Source organism: Hippopotamus amphibius, chromosome 5, assembly GCF_030028045.1.
Source record: "Hippopotamus amphibius kiboko isolate mHipAmp2 chromosome 5, mHipAmp2.hap2, whole genome shotgun sequence".
NCBI lineage: Eukaryota > Metazoa > Chordata > Mammalia > Artiodactyla > Hippopotamidae > Hippopotamus > Hippopotamus amphibius.
In genome coordinates this window covers 50,678,071-50,697,722 of record NC_080190.1, presented here as the reverse complement: position 1 = coordinate 50,697,722, position 19,652 = coordinate 50,678,071, and the positions used below count along the sequence as shown (strand labels likewise).

General features: G+C 37.8%; 1 protein-coding gene across 7 annotated transcripts in view; it reads left to right on the top strand.

Annotated features, from left to right (window-relative positions):
* MAPK8 (mitogen-activated protein kinase 8) overlaps positions 1-19,652 on the top strand; it is a 130,204-nt gene that overhangs the window by 51,878 nt on the left and 58,674 nt on the right. Inside the window, exon 2 of one of the 7 annotated variants that reach the window (XM_057734939.1) lies at positions 7,828-7,966. The exons of the other annotated variants lie outside the window; for them this stretch is intronic. The gene's annotated coding sequence lies outside the window, so the exon portion shown is untranslated. The remainder of the gene's footprint in view (positions 1-7,827; positions 7,967-19,652) is intronic. 7 annotated transcript variants of the gene reach the window in all.

Here is a 19,652-nt window from a genome sequence, read left to right as displayed (position 1 = left end):
GAAAGTTGACACTAAAGGAAAATGAGCCAGTAGTTTCTTTGGAGAGTTCCAGCCTGTGTTACTGGAATAATACTACTGCTACTAATAGAAATAGATGTGGAAGGAAGAGTGAGTTTTGGAAGCAAGAAAAGTTTGATCTTCACTATTTAGAGTTTGAATACCCATGGAATGGCCATACTGAGATGATCAAGGGGCAGTTGAAAATATAGGAGGGAGGTCACGGCTGGAAACAAAATTGGGAAATCATAATTGGAGCTATGAATTTACCAAGGAAGGGTAATATATAGAGTGATAAGGTCATCTTAGGTACTGTGTACGTCTAAGAAGTGGGAAGTAGAAATGGAGAAAAGGTGCTTGCAAGGTTTGAGCAATTTTCAGAAAAACTGAAGAAAGGTTAAAGAGGAGTTGACTGAGCAGACCACTGGGTTTGGGAACTCTTGAGTGGCTCTACAAAGGGGCTAAGAAATAGTGGAATAAGGGGGTATATATATAAATACAGCTGATTCACTTTGTTGTACAGCAAAAACTGGCACAACAGTGTAAAGCAGTTATATTACAATAAAGATCTTAAAACAAACAAACAAGATATAGTGGAACATGGAAGGAGATTGTAAAGATGTGAGGATTAACTGTGATTTTTTGGCAACGTGTATTGCCAGTGAATGATGTGTATTGTATGTGATTTTTTAAATCTCCCCTGTATACTGACATTTAAAAAACATAACTTTGCTTTAAAAAAAATTTGTTAGCTGGGTTCTGGCTTTCTGAAGTGGAGTACACTGGTCATTTAATTTCTTAATGCCTCAGAAGTATAATTAGTGATTATTACTCAGTGCTATAATACTGCTAGTGCCTTTTGAACACTGTTAGGACTTGTTTGTATACTGAGTGCTTCCAGTGTGCCTTGTTTTTAGAGGCCTTCCTTTAAGTCATTAGACATTATTATTCAAGGATTTTTCCTTCAAAGCACTTCACTGTGTTATAGTTTAAAATTGTTAGAGAGCTCTTTAGGAACAAATAAATATACTTAAAGTAGTTAGCACTGTTAACATTTGTGAATCAAAAAATCCAAACCAAAAAAAAAAGCAAGTCATTTTATCTCTTCTGCCAGTTGGCATGTTGGGCACCTATGTTATGTTTAAATTGTCTTTTAAGTGACTTCATAAGCTTTTTGCATATGTAGGTTATTGAACTACTCCGGAAAGTCATATATCTCTTTAGAGGGTCTGAGGGGGGAGAAGATTAGAGGAGGAACACTTAATATCTGCTATAGATTTATGCAGGAAAAAAATCTGTTTTTAGTCTCTGGCTTTTGTTGCTGTTACTGTGTTGGTAGTGAAAAAAGATTTTTATGGCCCAAGCTGTAGGTCTTATTCAGTGAAGGGCAACTTCAAGATGAGATAGAGTTTAAAACTGAAGCTGTTTCTGAGTGATTGATTCTATTTTTGTAGCTGGACAATTAAACCTTTTTACTATTCTTGCAAATCTTCAACTTAGATTTATCTTGCCTGGTTAATACAGTCAAATGGAAATGCTTTTTTTCTCCCCGTCTTGCTGAGCTTACAGATTCTGACAAATGATGTAATTTACTCTGAAATTCTTTTGTTTTGTTTTGTTCTCCTGCTGAGAATAGGTACATTTAATTACAGAAAGTTACTTGTCATGGAATCATTTTCTTCTAACACCTACCGAGCACTTTTTAAAAATTCTGGTCATAATTCCATTGCTAGCAAGATAAACTAGTGGTAATTATATGTGGAATTAACTAATATAAGTAAAATTCCTTGTAAGATGCATCTGGGACACTTCTCATTTGCTGTTCCCAATTTGTGGTTTTAGAAAGTGTCTCTGGTGGTGGTTGAATGTGATCAACATTTTCTTCTCTTGTGAGCCTGAGAAACTTATTACTAAAAGACTTGGCAAAAGTTATTAGAAAATGTCAGGTATTTGAATCTCAAGCAATAAGTTATTTTGTATGATCAATTCTTTGAATAGTGGAAGAATTTACCCAGGTACTACATTGTACAAAGGTGCCCTTAAAACTAGGTATTCTTTCTTGTATAAGAACTCATAAAAATTTTATAGGAATTTACAAGTATGAATTTTTTTAACTTTAAAATGAAAATACCTTTTTAGTACCTTGGGAAATAGTATATTCTTAATTAGGTTACCTGTTCTTATTAAATTAAATGTCATTGAGAATATTGGCATTGCATTTTAGCCACTAACATTAATAATCTAGATACAGTTGAGCAGCCCAGAGCCAGTTTCCTAATATTTTGAGATTTTTGCCATTTTGAGAACAAAATAGTTTAAAAATTTTGGATATCATCTAACTGAAGTGTTGATGATAATTTTATAACCATATTGGGTTCCATTACATAAAGTGTATTATTGTCATTTGTTTAAAAAGTAGCCAGAAGCATGTCACTTTATTGCTGAGGATACTGCTTTGTCTTGAGATCTTTAATAAATAACTTTAATGTCTAAAGTCTTAGAAGCTAATTCTGAGGTTTTTAATGTAGCTGCTTCTATTTTAGCTAAAGTCATCCTCAAAATATAGAAATTATGAAGAGACACATCTTAGCATAAAGCTTAATTAAGGTATGTGTATACAATGGAATATTACTCAGCCATAAAAAAGTGAAATAATGCCATTTGCAGCAACATAGATGGACTTAGAGATTATCATACTAAGTGAAGTAAGCCACAGACAAAGACAAATATTATACAGTATCGCTTATGTGTGCAATCTAAAAAAAAAGTACAAATTGAACTTATTTACAAAACAGAAATAGACCCACAGACATGGAAAATAAACTTGTGGTTAACAAAGGGAATGGAGCGGGGAGGGATAAATTAGGAGTTTGGGATTAACATATACACACTACTATATATAAAATAGATAATCAACAAGGACCTGTTGTATAGCACAGGGAACTATACTCAATATTTTATAATAACTTACAAGGGAAAATCTGAAAAGGAATATATATATATATATATTCAGATATATATATATCTGAATCACTTTGCTGTACACCTGAAACTGACAACAATTTACAACATTGTAAATCAACTGTATTTCAATTTAAAAAATTACACAAAAAATAAATCTATTTTATGAGTAGATCTTACAAAATCCAGTTGCAGAAGTATAAATCAGGCCTTCTTTCCCCTGCCTCCTTTGTGGATGGGGGTCCAGTTCTCTTAATAGAAAGAATTGATAGTGGCTTGGGCACCAGGGTTATCTCTTGGCTGGAATAATTTCTTTCTAAACTCGTGGGTAGCTAAAGAATATGCTAATTATACTGATGCTTAAAGGATTTGCTCTCTACTTTTTTACAAAGGATCTGTGGGAGTAGATCCTAACCTCCTCTTTATAAGAGAGCAGTGTATACGGAGAAGGAAGAAGTAAGAGACTCAGATTTAGAGGGGCATTATTTCAGCCCTTATTTATGCTCATTAATAAAGTCTGAGTAAGATGAATTAATTTTTATAATATTCTAACCTTCCTGGGAACCTCATTATTTTAATGCTTATGGTAGTGACATTTCATCATTTATGAGTTTAACTTTTGAATATACAGCTATGCCTGTCTTGCAGACAAATGACAAATAGTACAAACAATTCGGCCCATCTCAGTGAACTTAAGCCCTTGCAGACAGGAATCTACTGTTCTATTTTATTAGTTCCTATATGTCTCCCATAGAGTGAGCATCTTTGTATTTAGCGTGGCCCAAAATGTTACTGTTGTAAAAGTTATCATATGTTAGGGCTTCTCTGGTGGTGCAGTGTTTAAGAATCTGCCTGGCAGTGCAGGGAACACGGGTTCAATTCCTGGGCCGGGAAGATCCCACATGCTGCAGAGCAACTAAGCCTGTGTGCCACAACTACTGAGTCTGCACTCTAGAGCCCGTGAGCCACAACTACTCAGCCCACTTGCCACAACTACTGAAGCCCATGTGCCTAGAGCCTGTGCTCTGCAACAAGAGAAGCCACCAGAGTGAGAAACCCGTGTACCGCAACGAAGAGTAGCCCCCACTTGCCACAACTAGAGGAAGCCCATGCACAGCAAGGAAGACCAAATGCAGCCAAAAAATAAAATAAATAATAAATCTTTAAAAAAATAATTAAAAAAGTTACCATATGTTAAGATTTAAGGGATTTTCAGGGGTGATTTTGACTATACAAGTTTTGCAGATTGTTTAGAAGAATGGAATCTTGTGCACACTGGAGTAAGTCTAACGTTAGAATGTAAAACCAAAGTCACAATCACTCTTAAAAGCTCCTTAATTCATAAAAGACAATATAAACTCTTTTGTGTACACATACAGGTGCACACACACACACATACACTCTCCTGAACATTAATTCTTATGCACATTTAGTTTGGAGAATCACTAAGCTATAATAAAGGGCAAAAGGAAAGTATGTATACAGGTGTCTGTATGTTTATCCCATTTGGCTTTAAAAGTGGTGGATAGGTAGAGAATTCTATGTGTCTTCTTGCCTCCTGGCTTTACTTCATTTTGTTTTAATAATAAGCTTCTTAAATCTTAATACCTATTAATAGTTTATTTGTCATGAGGATTGTAAGAGCCCATTGAATTTCACCTTTCTGTGATATAGCTTCTGAAGTCAGTTGTTTAAATTCTAAGGTTAGCATTGAATAGATTTGTAATACAACCTTGTTATATTGTAGTTTTCATTACTTTCCTTTTCTTTTCCTTTTGTATTTTAATAACATCACTTTTGAGAAGTCCTGCTTCTCATCTCTGTTGAAGGGAGGAGAGGAAGAGAGTTGATATCAGCTCCTTCATTAAACTTGAGTGGAAAGAAAGGGAAGTTGTATGGCCCTCTAGATTTATGGTTGCAATGGGAATCAGTGTGCGAGTCTCATTAAGAATGTAAAAAGTAGGGGCATAGCTGGGAACTTCTCAGACATTTTCTCTCTCAAGTTCTTTTCTTGTCTAGTCTGCTCCCCCTCTCCACTCTCCTTCCTCTGTTTTAGGAAGGTAACCAGTGCTCTTACCCATTTTATGTTCAATTTGTAATCTCAATTACAAAATTACAGAAGAATTTGCCTCTAACAGTATATCCCTAATGACAGTGAAGTAAAAGTCTGATTTTCTTTGTTTGGTGCTAGTGACAGCAGTGTCTGAAGCATGATCATCATGTCTCACCCTGAGCCCTCCAGCATGTGCTTAGACCTGGGTTGTTCATTGTTCATTTTGGTTCTATTGCCTTGTTATAGAAGAGAAACCACTAAGCCCGAGATTTTGTACTGCTTGCACACCACCCAGTAGGGACTCTCATTCCTAGGGAAAGAAAAAAAAGCATAGCTTGTGAGAGACAAATAGCTAATCAGCCACAGCTTATTTTTGGGAAAGGGAGAGGAGACTACCCTAGAATGCACCATATATTTCATATATTATTTCTACTTAGTTAAATTGTGGACAGATCTGTTGTTGGAGGTTGTTGGAGTGGGCCTCCTTAGTATATTACATGATGGTATTTCTATATTAATTACTTCAAATATAATGGAAGAATAAGCTTAGAAAAATACACAGAACTGAAATAGATGCATTTACATAGTGGCAGTTGAGATCTGCTCTAGAAGCCACTTGAGGACTTTTAAGAGTGATGTTAAATTTAAGTTTATTAAATTTAATAGGAAATTTGAAACATTGACTTAGGTGTAAGGCTAGGAATCTCTGACTATACTCTGAAACTAGTCAGACTTCATTAGTTAGACATAACCTCACAGAGCCCATTATACACAGGGCTGTCATTTTAAAGGCTATTATCTACTTGCTGAGAAAGCAGCCCTAAGCAATTCCTTAGCATAGATGGATACTGTAGAATATGGTTCTGCCACCTTGGACATAACTGATAAGCTCAGGGCAGGCCTTTGACCCAAGTCTAGTAGTCTGTGAAGTGGCCTGGTATGAAAATTGCACAAACGGCAGTAATGGGGATTAAACTAATCAATCACATATCTCTTTTTCTCCTGTAAATTACTCCTTGAGAGGAGGAGAATGATGGGCGATTCATAATGAGAACTTATAGTTACAGTTTGTTCATTTGTTGTGCATTCAACACCTGTTTGAATGCCTAATATTTGCCAGTTACTATTCTTGGCTCTGATGGTTTAATCGTGAACAGACCAACGTTTAAGATTTCCTGGAACTTATGTTGAGGGGACAGATAATTAGCATGTAATAGATGTCAGTAGTGGTAAATGCTTTGAAGGAAAATGAAGCAGGCTGAGGAAGTGGGTATGATTTGTATGTCTCAGGGAGATATCTCAGACTCAACATGCTTAAGACTCAGCATGTTGATAACTTCTCCTCTAATCATACCCTCTCCTCTTTCTTCATATCTTCTTCAGCACCAAGACTTGTTTTATTTTGGACTCAATATAGTGTATGGGTGAATGACTCAAGTCCTCACTATAAAAAAAAAAAAGAGCACCAAAAGCAAAAAAACCTCACTTTACTCTTTGCTAACTTTGTAACCATAGGTAACCTTTTAAAAACTCGGTTTCATCATCTGTAAAATTGGAAAACAATAGGTCCTTTCTTAATGTAATGCAATATCAGATAAAGTGAGTATATGGGACTTAAAATACTTCCAGCCAAGATGTAGTAACAGGACTGAATTTACTCTCTATCCATAAACAATTAGAAAACCCTTATAGGACTGTTGTAAGGATTAAAAGAGTATTTATAAAGCACTTGAAACAGGAACTAGCACAAAGTAAGCTCTATATAAATTTTTGCTTTATTGTTAAATATAGATATGATGGTAGAAATAATTGTGAGATGAAGCTATGAAATGCTGCTTTAAGGGTATAGTATTAAGTGTTTATATTATAAAAGCAGTTCTCAAATCACTACTCTTAAGCTTCCATTTTAAGAAACTAAAGGATAAGAGTAATCGCAAAACAAAAAAGGGAATAAAGACAAGAAAGAAAAACAGAAATTAAAATCTGGCTTTTTAAAAAGATCAATAATAGTGATGAGATTCTAGCCAGACTGATCAGGGAAAAAAGAGAGAAGATACAGATTACAATAGCAGGAGTGAAAGAGGATACACTCTACAGATCCTGTAGACATTAAATTCAACAATTTTAGATGGAATGAGCAAATTCCTTTAAAAACACAAACTACCAAAAGCTCATTTAAGAAGAAATAGATACCTTGAGCAGCCCTATATATTTTTTAAAAAAATAAATTTACAATTAAAATCTTCCTTCAAAAAATCTCTTTTGCTAGAATGCTTCACTGAGGCATTCTATCATTCAAGATGAAATAATAGCAGTTCTACGCAAAGTCTCTCAGAAAATAAAAAAGAGGGAGTACTTCCCAACTCATTTTATGAGGTCAGCATTTACCCTTAGTGTGAAAGAAAACTACAGACCAATATTCCCCACAAAAATAGATGGAAAAACCTTTAATGAAATTTTAGCCAGCTGAATCAATAGTATAAAAAATGAAAAGGATAATGCTTTTTACCAAGTAAGATTTATTACAGGAATACAAGTTTGGTTTAACATTTGAATATCAGTCAGTATAATTCACCATATGAACCTACTAAGAAAGAAAAACTGTATGATTCAGAAAAATTATTTGACAAAACTTAATGCTCTTTAGTGATAAAAACTCTCAGTAAACTAGGATTTGAAGGGAACTTTCTCAGCCTGTTAAAGGGTGTCTAGTAACATCATGTAATTTACATCACACTTAATGGTAAAAGACTGACTGCTTTTCTCCTAAAATCAGGAATGAGGTTATGATGTTTGCTCTTACCACTTCTACTCAGGGTTGTGTGGAAATTATAGTCAGTGCAGTGACGCAAGAAAAGGAATTCAAAGCCATCCAAATTGGAAATGAAGAAATGAAATTGCTCGTGGATGTAGAAAATCTCAAAGAATCCATAAAAAGGCTACTAAGACTAAAAAGTAAGCCTAGAACAAAGTTATTATACAAAAAATTTAATTGTATTTCTATGTGCTAGTAATGAACAATTGAAATTTAAATAAAAATAAATTAACGCAAATATGTCAGTAATACTGTGGAGGAGTTGAATAGAATTTTGTAAGACCTGTGTATTGGAAAGTATAAAACATTGCTGAGGAACTTAAAGGAGAATCAAATAAATGGAAATGAATATCGTGTTCATGGATCAGAAAACTCAAAATTGTTATAATATCATTTCTCCCCAGATTGATGTTTGTCAATTTGTTACTCAGTGCAGTTCCAATTACTATCCTCACAGTCTTTTTTGTAGAAATTGACAAGCCTGTGGTCTGTCAACTTAGGCAGAGTTAATGACACTTGTGGTTTCAGACAGTCTTCTCTGGAATTTTACATGGCTACCTTAGTTATTGATTTTGGAAATGTTTCTCTGGGCTTTTCTTTATCTGAACCATTTCTCTACCTACTCAATTGTTTCCAATTTATTTCTTCTAAAGCCTACACTGTTTAAACTTTAGTTTTAATTGTTAACTCCACCTACCTGAAACTTATTAATTTTATTTCTTTCATTTGGATTAGTTCAGTAGCTCACTAGTTTTCCTCTTCCAGCTCTTGCTCCCTCTCCTCTTGCAGTATAATCTCCAAGTAGCAATTAGGGATCTAGTCAAGGCACTTTCTTACTCTGCACTTTCCAGTGGCTTCTGTCCTACTCTAAGAATTCAGCTATTAGAATCCAGTTCATGAGCCTCTACATGATCTGGCCCCAGGGCATAGCACAGTGCCCGGCACATGGTAAGCATTTAATATATGTTGAACTAAATCTTTGCATTCTAAGTCTTATCAGAATTTGTATTTGTTATTAGCATTGTCTTACAGCCACACACACAAAAACAGTAATTCTTTAGACCTAACTGGTTTCTCAGTTTATTGCAGAATATGGAGAGTAGGTTGGAGCTGTCTTGCATGCATTTTTTTTTTCTTTTCTGAATCTCTTTTTATTTTTTTTTAAGCTCTTTATTGGAATATAATTGCTTTACACTCTTGTACCAGCTTTTGAGGTACACCAAAGTGAATCAGCTGTATTTATACATATATCCCCATATCCCCTCCCTCCCACGACTCCTGCTCTCCCTGTCCTGGCCCTCTAAGGCATCACCCATCATCGAGTTGATCTCCCTGTGTTATACAGCAACTTCCCACTAGCTATCTATTTTACACTTGGTAGTGTATATATGTCTATGCTACTCTTTCACTTCGTCCCAGCTTCCCCTTCGCCCCCCGCCCCATCAACCCCATGTCCTCCAGTCCATTCTCTGCATCTGCATCCTTATTCTTGCCCTGTCACTGGGTTCATCAGTACCATTTTTTTTAGATTCCATATATATAAGTTAGCATACAGTATTTGTTTTTCTCTTTCTGGCTTATTTCACTCTGTATGACAGACTCTAGGTCTATCCACCTCATGACATATAGCTCCATTTCATTCCTTTTTATGGCTGAGTAATATTCCATTGTATATATGTGCCACGTCTTCTTTATCCATTCATCTGTTGATGGGCATTTAGGTTGCTTCCATGTCCTGGCTATTGTAAATAGTGCCGCAGTGAACATTATGGTACATGTTTCTTTTTGGATTACGGTTTTCTCTGGGTATATGCCCAGTACTGGGATTACTGGGTCATATGGTAGTTCTATTTGTAGTTTTTTAAGGAACCTCCAAACTGTTTTCTATAGTGGCTATACCAACTTACATTCCCACCAACAGTGCAGGAGTGTTCCCTTTTCTCCACACCCTCTCCAACATTTATTGTTTCTAGATGTTTTGATGATGGCCATTCTGACCAGTGTGAGGTGATACCTTCTTGTGGCTTTGACTTGCATTTCTCTAATGATTAGTGATGTTGAGCATCTTTTCATATGTTTGTTGGCCATCTGTATGTCTTCTTTGGAGAAATGTCTATTTAGGTCTTCCACCCATTTGTGGATTGGGTTATTTGCTTTTTTGGTATTAAGCTGCCTGAGCTGCTTATATATTTTGGAGATTAATCCTTTGTCCGTTGCTTCATTGGCAAGTATTTTCTCCCATTCTGAGGGTTGTCTTCTTGTCTTGTTTATGGTTTCTTACACTGTGCAAAAGCTTTTAAGTTTCATGAGGTCCCATTTGTTTATTCTTGATTTTATTTCCATGATTCTAGGAGGTGGGTCAAAAAGGATCTTGCTTTGATGTATGTCATAGAGTGTTCTGCCTATGTTTTCCTCTAGGAGTTTTATACTGTCTGGCCTTACATTTAGGTCTTTAATCCATTTTGAGCCAATATGATACTGTCTTGATCATTGTGGCCTTGTAGTATAGCTTGAAGTCAGGAAGCCTAATTCCACCAGCTCCGTCTTTCCTTCTCAAGATTTCTGTGGCTATTTGGGGTCTTTTGCGTTTCCATACAAATCATAAGATTTCTTGTTCTAGTTCTGTGAAAAATGCCATTGGTAATTTGATAGGGATTGCGTTGAATCTGTAAATTGCTTTCAGTAGTACAGTCATTTTCACAATGTTGATTCTTCCAATCCAAGAACATGGTATGTCTCTCCATCTGTTTGTATCATCTTTGATTTCTTTCATCAGTGTCTTATAGTTTTCTGCATACAGGTCTTTTGCCTCCTTAGGCAGGATTATTCCTAGGTATTTTATTCTTTTTGTTGCAGTGGTAAAAGGGAGAGTTTCCTTAATTTCTCTTTCTTCTTTTTCGCTGTAAGTGTATAGGAATGCAAGAGATTTCGGTGCATTAATTTTGTATCCTGCTACTTTACAAAATTCATCGATTAGTGCTAGCAGTTTTCTAGTAGAGTCTTTAGGGTTTTCTATGTATAATATGTCATCTGCAAAGAGTGACAATTTTACTTCTTCTTTTCCAATTTGGATTCCTTTTATTTCATTTTCTTCTCTGATTGCTGTGGCTAACACTTCCAAAACTATGTTGAATAATAATGGTGAGAGTGAGCACTGTTGTTCTTAGAGGGAATGCTTTCAGTTTTTCACTATATACAACGGTGTTGGCTTTTGGTTTCTCATATATGGCTTTTAAAATGTTGAGGTAATTTCCTTGTATGCCCATTTTCTGGAGAGTTTTTATCATAAATGGATGTTGAATTTTGTCAAAAGCTTTTTCTGCATCTATTGAGATGATCATATGGTTTTTATCCTTCAATTTGTTGATATATCACATTGATTAATTTGTGTATATTGAAGAATCCTTGCATCCCAGGGATAAACCCCACTTGATCATGGTGTATGATTTTTTTAATGTGCTGTTGGATTCTGTTAGCTAGTTTATTGTTGAGGATTTTTGCATTTATATTCATCAGTGATATTGGCCTGTAATTTTCTTTTTTTGTGACATCTTTGCCTGGTTTTGGTATCAGGGTGATGGTGGCCTTGTAAGATGAGTTTGGGAGTGTTCCTCCTGCTATATTTTGGAAGAGTTTGAGAAGGATAGGTGTTAGCTCTTCTCTAAATCTTTGATAGAATTCGCCTGTGAAGCCATCTGGCCCTGGGCTTTTGTTTGTTGGGAGATTTTTAATCACAGTCTCAATTTCCATACTTGTGATTGGTCTGTTCATAGTTTCTATTTCTTCCTGGTTCAGTCTTGGAAGATTGTATTTTTCTAAGAATTTATGCATTTCTTCCAGGTTATCCAATTTATTGGCATACAGTTGCTTGTAGTAGTCTCTCATAATCTTTTGTATTTCTGCGGTGTCCGTTGTTACTTCTCCTTTTTCATTTCTAGTACTGTTTATCTGCATCTTCTCCCCTTTTTTCCTGATGAGTCTGGCTAATGGTTTTTTAATTTTATCTTCTCAAGAACCAGCATTTAGTTTCATTGATCTTTGCTATTGTTTCCTTCATTTCTTTTTCATTTATTTCTGCTCTGATCTTTATGATTTCTTTCCTTCTGCTCACTTTGGGGTTTCTTTGGTCTTCTTTCTCTCATTGTTTTAGGTGTAAGGTTAGATTGTTTATTCGATATTTTTCTTGTTTCTTGAGTTAGGACTGAATTGCTGTAAACTTCCCTCTTAGAACTGCTTTTGCTGTATCCCATAGGTTTTGGGTTGTTGTGTTTTCATTGTCATTTGTTTGTAGATACCTTTTGATTTCTTTAGTGATTTCTTGGTTGTTTAATAGTGAATTGTTTAGCCTCCATGTGTTTGCACAGTTTTTTTTCCTGTAATTGCTGTCTAGTCTCATGGCGTTGTGGTCAGAGAAGATGCTTGATATGATTTCAATTTTCTTGAATTTACCAAAGCTTGATTTGTGACCCAAGATGTGATCTATCCTGGAAAATGTTCCATGTGCACTTGAGAAGAAAGTATATTCTGTTGTTTTTGGATGGAATGTCTTATAAATATCAATTAAGTGGAGATGGTCTTGTTGGAGGGATTGGTAGAGGTAGGCAGGACACCGAGGCTTGTAATACAGGAAGCAATGTTTATTGTACCGGTACAGGCCCAGTGGATTCACATCCAAAGACTGAGCCCCAAACCAAAGGAAAGTTTCTCCTTTTATAAACCAGTTCCCGTGCTTTTTGGGAGCCTATAGCTGTGCTTATCTACGCAGGAGTAATGTACAGAAGCCAGAGTGCAGAAGTTAGGTTTTCCCTTATCTCCTTGACTCAGATGTTTGGGCTGCCCATGGCAGGATCTTGTGAAAGGGGCCATAAGTTACTTATTCCCTGAGGCTTGCATTCTCTTATGTTTGCCTTGTCCTTTCCTGCTTTTATTATTAACCTGCCTCATTCCCCCCTTTGATGCTTGGATCTGACTTAAGGTCCAATAGCATCATTTTCATCTTGACTTACTGGTTGATATTTCCATAGCATCATTGCATGGGTGGCCGTTTCATTAGTAATGATTTTAACTACCGCCTGGAGTCGAATAATTCTGTTAAGCATGTAAATTGGGGTTCGGAGCCCCAGGACCCATCTTTTGCCCAAGCCGATCTCACCAAGTAGGGACTTAGTGCTTTTCTAGATATGAGGAGATGCAAGGGTTGGGCTCATAAAATCAGCTCCTGAAAATATCTAACTATCTAAAGACCTGTTCCACCCATCCTCCAGAGCACAGAGTGCCTCATTTCTGGTCTCCACCCTGAATTCCCTTCAGGGGATGTGGAAGGTCAGTAGCTGCAGCAGCACAAAGTGATTTAGTCCTTGTATAGGCAGATGGCAAGTTCCAATTTGTAGTTGACAGGGGCCCCTCATGGTCATAAATTCCACCATGCTTTGGGAGGCATTTTATGACCATTTTGTCCCAGGGTCCTAGGAAGGCTCATTCCTAGGTCTGATGAAGATCTTGATGATAGGCCACTCAGTGTGCCAGCACTGGGCTAGGTCTTTGTAACAAAAGCCAAGTCTCTCTGGACCACCTGTATTCCTAATCTGTTATGGTCCAGGAAAAATTCCCTCTTGTTGCATCTTCCCATATCCAGAGTTGCATTATTACAATCATTGATCACATACAGAACTATATATTTGATCAACTGCTTCAAGTAGCCTAGTCATCATTATTTTTGTTGGCAGTCAGTCAGTCATTTGGTAATACGAGAAGCAATAATATTCAAAAGCAGGCAAAATACAAGTAATATAGCTAGTAGCTTCAATAGAGTTACAAGTAAATACTTAAGCCACGAGCTTCCCACGCCAAACCAGTTTTGAAGAGGTCAAGACTTCACAGTGGGTCGCAGAAATCTGAACAGGTATTATTAATTGGCCAGGCAAGGGGATCCCCGAACAGGACTATAATTTTTTCTTTTTTAGAAAAAACTTCCTAAGGGCCATCCAATTAGAGCCTTGCAGCCCAAAAGTACCAGTCATAGGTAATTGGCCGCAAACCCAACAATTGGATTGATTTTTTAAATTAGCATAGGATTGTGCCCATGATAGAAAAACATTTGAAAGGTCCAAGAAGTCAAGAAAATATTATAAATGTTCATACGAGTCAGGTCCAGCATCTTGGGCTAGCTGTCTGCTTCTGATTTTGGCTTCTTCTCCTCCTGGTATGAGTGTAGTTTCTCCTCTGATAAGTGTCCTTCCGTCTAGGTTGCAGGTTGTCTTTTAAATTACGTCCTTTTAGTATCCATAATCATCCAAAGCGAGATTACTGAGATAAGCTTCAGAAACAAACTTAGAGTGTCCTTTTAAAAACTTAGTTGGATTTTACATTACTATAGCGAAACAGCAAGGAACTTTCCAGGGAGTGAATCTTAGTAAACACAGAGCTCCATCAGCAAAACTGGCATTTAATATTTATTGAAACATAATCTTCTTCTCTCTAAAATTACCCTCATTTTTACCTAATATAACTAGATTAAGGCTAATTTGTTTGCAGAATAAGTCTGGTCTCAAAAGAAACTTGGCCTGATAATTTCTGTAACTATAATTGATCATATAGGCTTTTGGCTTTGTTGAAACTTTTTTAAGGAGCCTCAGGCTGGACTTTTAAAAGACCTTTCAGGGCTAGGAAAGCCATGCCAGGGGCTTGGGCTTATCACAGATTTTTACCTAACAGATGTAGGTGAATTCCTCCCTTTTCAAGGTTCCCAAAATACCTTGAGTTTTCTATACCTGTTAGTGAGGTAGCCTTTCTAATTTATCTGATAAAGCTGCTGGGAACCTAAGAGTTTCCAATGTCTGGAGGGAACAGAGAGAGAAAAGATAAATGTTTCAATCCTGCTTGCAAATGTACAATCTACCAAATTATTGTAAATCATAATTAGTTTGAAGGGAAGGTTTTCCTTACACCTGGAAAACAGATTTAAACCAGTAATTTTTTTTTTTTAGCTAGAAACCATAAAATTTATAACCATATTTATGAGTTTACTTAGTCCTATGTAATATCCTTTTGTTAACAGCTTGTGAAGCCATCACGTTTCTCATTAGGATTTTTCAAAATTTTTCTTTTCTTTTCTTTTTTTTTTTAATCTTGTTCAGCATTATGGTCTGAAAGTCAGAAACTTGTATTTATCCAAAAGTCCTTTTTATAAATCTTCTTGAAGAGGAAGCATTTTGCAAAGGCATCAGAATAAAACCAAAAGCGTCTTAAGACATAAGGCTTAAGAAGGCGTGTTTAAAATCTGATTGCAAGGTCAATCAATTTGGTTATTGTTGTGTCATACAACATTTTAAGATAATAACTAGAATTATGACTGATAACATTTTACTAGGACATATCAGAATTTTAGGAACTCCATATAATTTCTAGAATATCTATATTAATAACAATTACCAAGCACTAAAATCTAACATTTATTCATTTGACAATACTTCCTATGTAACTTAATGTACCAAATGAACCTAGTTTATATCTCTCTTTGGGATGTTTCAGGGGCCCTTTGAAGCATCTCAAAGTTAGCTAGAGGTCAAAAGGACTTCATCAGAATTTGTTTTAGGAAGTTTTGTCCAAAATATCCAAAAAAGGATTTAGAACACTTTGTCAGGCTCACAGGTAACTGTGAAACAATAGTCACTTAGCCAAAGTAACAAGAACAGATTACTTAAAAGGTAAGGAAACATAAAATCTTTTATCAAAAGGCAGTTCAGCATTTTAAGAAAACTTGTCCTCTCAACAGAGAGAAAAGCCAAATTTAAGTTTTGCACCAGCTTACTTTCCAAATTAATTTACTCAACTAAATTTATCTAAATTTAGTCCTGATCATGCACAAAACCCTTTTCTTGGGGTCCACTTTCCACAAACCTTTTTATCACTTTCTGTGTCATTACTTTATTTCCCATTCAGTCACCTGTAAGTCAGAACTACTTTCTTTTCCCTTAATAAAATGTAATTCCATTCCTCAGGCCTTCTTTACTGAAAACAGATATCCTACTTTCCTTAAGCAACCATGAACTGTCCCTTGTGACAGCATTTTGTAGATTGGTGAACATAAATACCAGTGATATTTTCTAAAAACATTTGCTTTCTTTACAGAGCATGGCACCAAGCATATTTATCAATAGTCCTAAATATCTTTTTGTCTCTCTGTAAAAGGAAGCCAAGGTTTAGTAATTTATGTTTTAGTGTCTTATTTTATTTGGGAATGATGCAGCTAGTCAATAAGCTTTCACCACTTAAATTAGGGCAACTCCAGAATCTCACGTTACCAGGATCTGGAGAGACTGTTTTAAGTAGATGTTCCTAAAGCATAATTCTTCTTGACAGAGTTTATCTAAAAGCTCTTATCTCATTTACATTTTTTTTTCTCAGAAGTTTCTTTACATCAGGTTACTTTCCATGCTGACAAATTTATAACAGATATAACAAGACTTTATTTAGCTTATATTACCTCTAGGCACAATAAAAATTTATATAAAAATTATACTTAATGTTGATGACTCTAAAACATGTCTATATTAATCAAACCAATTAGCTTAAGCCATCTTCAATACCAGATATCAGTTTAGTACTGAATTTTCCAGATGTCATGAACCAGAAATTCATTCTGGCCAGACTATTTTTTATTTCTGAGTATTTATGAGCGCTTAATTTTTTTAAAGCCGATTAGAGCTCTTTTATGAATTCTTTTGGCAATACCATACACCTACAATGAACATATAGATACACATGAACACACACACAAACACAGAGGCCTCATAATTCTCATTCTAAAATTTCAGTACTGAGTCAGGTACAACATGAAAGTCATCAGTCACAAAGGGTTGGATTTAAATTGGCTTCTAGCAGATGGAACAAATCGAGGTCACCTATCTAGATGGCTAAACCCTTTTACTATTTGCAGAAAAGACACTTAGGATTTCTATTTATCTTTGACAAGTCAAGTTTTAAATTATTTTAATTTTAATTTTTTTAATCTGCATTTGAAAAGATAGCAGAGATAAGTGTTCTTTAGATGACCAGATAAGACATTTACCTCTCAAAGGTACAAGCAAGTTCCTCCTAAGATGACTTTGTCTCCCCTTTGTTAACAGGTGTAATCTATTTCTTTGACCAGGAAGGAGAGGGGCATGCACAGAAAGAGCCTCGTCCTAGGGCCTAATAACCCAGGTAGCGCCGATGTCGCCACTCCCAGAAAGCCCAGTATTCTCAGACAGCACCACTATGTGCCTCCCTGAAGATGACCCTGATCATCAAATGTCTCAGGGAGAGGGGACTGAAAGGAGGCGGTCCCTTGTAATGGGGTTCGCAGAGGAATAACTTCAGGTGGGGCTCCGGAGGGGATCTGGGGTGATTGACCCTCTCGAGGGCACTGAGCAGGCAGAGGAGCAGTATGCGTACTCCTCACCTAAGTGAAGAGCCTGGAATCCTTGGGGAATCAGGGGATTATGAAGGAAAGGTGACAGAGGAAGGCAGCCTCATAATGAGAATCCAAAAGTATACAAGAACACATCAGAGTGTGCCGCTCCACACGGACCGGCCCAGGGGACCTAGAGAGAGAGAGGTGCAGATCTGTCTGGCAAAAGGGGCAAGTCTTTTGGGGAAAGCCTAATTTCTCAATAAATCAGCTCAAAGAGTCAGCTGACGGAAAGGGAGAGTGAGCCTTAAAATTTTAAGAAAACTTTGGCGAAGGGCCCTAGGGCAAAAGGGCCGTTTGGACATGCACAATTTCTAAATCAAATCAGTAACCAATTCCCCCCTGTGTTGATGACGCAGAGACAAACAAGGATGGGTGTCCCCTCCGAAGAGGAGGCCATTCAGGTGCCTACCTGGCCGTGTCCCTGTGGGGAGCTTAAGTGCCTCTTAGCTTTGGCCGGTGGTATAGAGTCCCACTTGAATCTGACTCGTAGAGAGGGACTGAGTCCCCCAGAGACAGATACCGCCCTGAGTCTTACGAGGTCACCACGGAACCGCAGGTTAGGGCCCACTTGGACTCTGTAGCCACAAAGGCCGTGGAGGCACACAATTGCCCTGGAACGAGGACGAACCAGGGCGCTCACTCACACACACATTCACACCAGAGTTTATCACAGTGCCTCCCCCCTCTGGGAACGCCTCTAACTGGTGGGTACCCTCCCCCTGTGGGAAGGCCCCTGCTTGGTGGGTGCCTCCTGTTGTGCTTGTCCCCATATTAATGGTTCCCTTTCCTCCCCTTTTGTTGCTTCATATAGGGGTTTTGCCATTATAGAGAAGCTGGGTATTCAAATTCTACAAAAGCCTGCCGCCCCGAGGAATTCTCGGACTTGGTGTCAGGTTGTAGGGACTGGGATTGAGCAAATGGCTTATTTTCTTTCTGGGCCTAACCGTCGCTGTCACTGTGAAAGGTGGAACCTGAGATATATTACACTTTCCTGGCAGATCTGAGCTTTTCTTTTAGACACTTTATAGCCTGCTTCCCATAAGAGGGTAAGGAGGCACTGGGTTCCCTCCATGCATCCTTTTTTTTGGTTTTTCCAGCTAATAAAAGGTCATCCACATACTGAAGCAAGGTGCAGTCCAGCTGGTCGGCTGGATAAGCCCTTAAATCATTTGCTAGGGCTGTCCCAAAGATAGTCGGGGAGTTTTTAAACCCCTGTGGCAATCTGGTCCAAGTCTACTGGCCCTTATCTCCATTTATAGGGTTTTCCCATTGGAATGCAAAAATGTCCTGACATGGTGGAGCTAGACGGATGTACTGAAGCCAAGGTGGCTTTATCAGGACTACATCCTGCCAAGAGTCTATATAGGGGAATTGGTCTCGGTATCCCAGGTCTCCTGTCACCACTTTATATATTCTATTGATTAGTTCCCTATCCAAGGAGCCCTCCGAGGGCCATCCTACTCTGAATGATGGCCACTCTATTTCACACAAGGTATGGAGTTTTCTAGGGGTCAATTTAACTCCGTAGTCTCCTGAATATCCCTTTTTAAAGTTTCTAATCATGCATTCTAAGGGGGTGGGTTTACTTTGCTACCCATTTCCTTCCATCCTATCGGATGACACGCACACGTGCAAGGGAGGGTAGGAGTAGGAAAATCGGGTTTTGGAAATGCGCTTCATCCGTCTCCGGCTGCTTCCCTCGCGGAAATTTCAGGCGCCTCTTAGCATTTGGTGAGACGGAATAAGCCCCACATCAGGATTTCTCTGAAGAGAATCACCTTAAGCCATATGAGGATTGCCACGGAACTGGATCAGGACTCAACACTCGCTTCGATCGTCTCATTTACTCGCATTCATTCAACAAGCTCCAGCCGTCCGCCCAATCCTTTAACCTTAGAGTCGCGGTTTCATCTCCTCCTCTCCCCCTGAGAGAGTCTTGGAGGTTACTCGGGTGACTCTTGGGAGGTGATCAGGCTCCCCTTCCGTCACTTAAGGACAGGCCTATTAAACCAAAATGAACTGGGATTCTTACCAGTCTGTCAGGCGGTGCTCCCTGCACTGGTTCCTGCGCTTCTCCGGGTTCCGTTGTGCTCTCGGAAGTCTCACCCCGACATGCCGGGAGGGCTAGTCTCCTACAGATCAACTGGTCCGCTGGCGCCAGGCGATGTCACCACCCCCGGCGTCCCAGGGCTAACACCCCGAAGACAAGGGAGGTGAAAGCACTGTCTCTGTATACCGTCTCCCAATCCTGGATGAGCCCCCAGAAATGTTGGAGGGATCGGTAGAGGTAGGCAGGACACCGAGGCTTGTAATACAGGAAGCAATGTTTATTGTACTGGTACAGGCCCAGTGAATTCACATCCCAAGACTGA